Source organism: Pistacia vera, unplaced genomic scaffold (assembly GCF_008641045.1).
Source record: "Pistacia vera cultivar Batoury unplaced genomic scaffold, PisVer_v2 Contig350, whole genome shotgun sequence".
Classification (NCBI taxonomy): domain Eukaryota; kingdom Viridiplantae; phylum Streptophyta; class Magnoliopsida; order Sapindales; family Anacardiaceae; genus Pistacia; species Pistacia vera.
Genome location: NW_022196169.1, coordinates 1096919 through 1098770, shown reverse-complemented (window position 1 = coordinate 1098770; position 1852 = coordinate 1096919). Strand labels below are relative to the sequence as shown.

General features: G+C 37.6%; 1 non-coding gene across 1 annotated transcript; it reads right to left on the bottom strand.

Annotated features, from left to right (window-relative positions):
* Nucleotides 1-521: 521 nt before the first annotated feature.
* On the bottom strand, nt 522-628 carry LOC116139434. Its single transcript, XR_004129457.1, has one exon. It is a non-coding gene; the product is annotated as a small nucleolar RNA R71 (small nucleolar RNA).
* Nucleotides 629-1852: the final 1224 nt, after the last annotated feature.

The window sequence follows — 1852 nt, the reverse complement described above, 5'->3', positions numbered from 1 at the left end:
CCCCACAAGGATCCGGATTGACGAAGGACCATGGGAAAGTCGAGCTTCAGACTATAAACAAGCGCTACTTGGGAGGCAACCCAAGTGTTTTCATTTGTTTGTCATTTTTTTTTTTTTTTTGTTTTGAATTTGTTTAGTTGTTTTATGAATTAGAATGAATTTGTTTAGTTGTTTTATGAATTACAATTGAGGGATGTGCTTCTAGTATTAGGAGACCACTTATTCAAGCAAATATCTTTGAGATCAAGCCTACCATTGTTCAGATGATATAACATTAAGTACAATGCACAGGGTTGTCTAGTGATGATCCTAACTTGCATATCACCAATTTTCTAGAGTTATGCGACACATTCAAACATAATAGGGTATTTCATGATGCAATTAGGCTAAGGCTTTTCTCATTCTCTCATTCAGATAAAGCTAAGGTTTGGTTAATTTCTCTAACACCTAGAAGTATCACGACCTAGAATGGATTAATTCAGGCATTCCTTATGAAATATTTTCCACCTGTCAAGTTTTCCAAGATGAGAAGCGACATTACAAGTTTTTACTAGCAAGATATGGAGTCACTTTATAAAGCTTGGGAAAGGTACAAAGATCTCTTATGAAAGTGTCCTCACCATAGGTTACCAATATGATTGCAAGTGTAGACATTTTGCAATGGGCTATTGCTAAATATACAAGCTATGATGGATGATGCAAGTAGGGGAGCTTTGAATAACAAAACACCAAAGGAAGCCTATAATTTGATTGAGATGATGGCGACCAATAACTACATGAGGCCTTCAAAGAGAAATTCAACAAGGAAAGTAGCGGGAGTGCACAAAGTTGATGGCTACATAGCATTGGCTGCTCAACTTATAGCCATCCAAAAGCAATTGGGAGTTGCCCTAAAGGTAAATGCTACCAAATTATCTTCTCTAACTTGTGAACTTTATGTAAGGAATCATTTATCAAAGGATTGTCAAGAAGGGAATCCGTTTGCTCAATCGAAACAAGCTAACTATGTCAACAATTTTCAACAAGGGCAAGGGAATCTGTACTCTAACACACACACACTCTAGCATGGCGCAATCATCCAAACTTTTCTTGGAGCAACAACAATGAGCACAAACCACTACTGAGCTTCCAACCTCAAGAGAAGAAATCCAACATGAAGAATGTGGCTACAAATTTTATGGAGGAATCGGGTAAGGGATTTGACAAGAATGAAGCTCAACTTCAGAAATACGAAGTCTTGTTGCAAAATCAATCTATTTCCATACAGAACCTTGAGATTCAAATGGGACAAACACATAGTATTTTATCGGAAAGAGTTCAAGGAATTTTTCTGAGGATACAGAGAAGAATCCAAAGGAGCAACTCAATGCTATCATGCTGAGAAGTGGTAAAGAGTCAAATGAATCAAGCAAAGAAGGAGAAAAAAACTCCCTATGTTGTGACAAATGATGAGGAGGACATAGTGCCCCGACATAGAAGAAACCAAAACTAAGAATGTTACGGCATAGAGGAGGACAGGAGTAAGAGTTCTATGGGACAGTGCCGCAACATAAGGGCAGAATCTGAAAAAACTCCCCATGTTGTGACAAATGATGAAACGACCCTTCTATATCCCCACAAAGTGTAGAAACAGAGATTGGACAAGCAATTTGGTAAGTTTATGGATATGTTTCGAAGCTTACATGTAAATATTCCTTTTGTAGATATGTTGCAGCAGATGCAGAAGTATGCCAAGTTCTTAAAGGAGATCCTTGCACACAAAAAGAGGTTTGAAGAACATGAGATGGTTATGTTTATCAAAGAGTGTAGTGTGCTACTTTTGAAGAAACTACCACCAAAACTCAGAGATCTA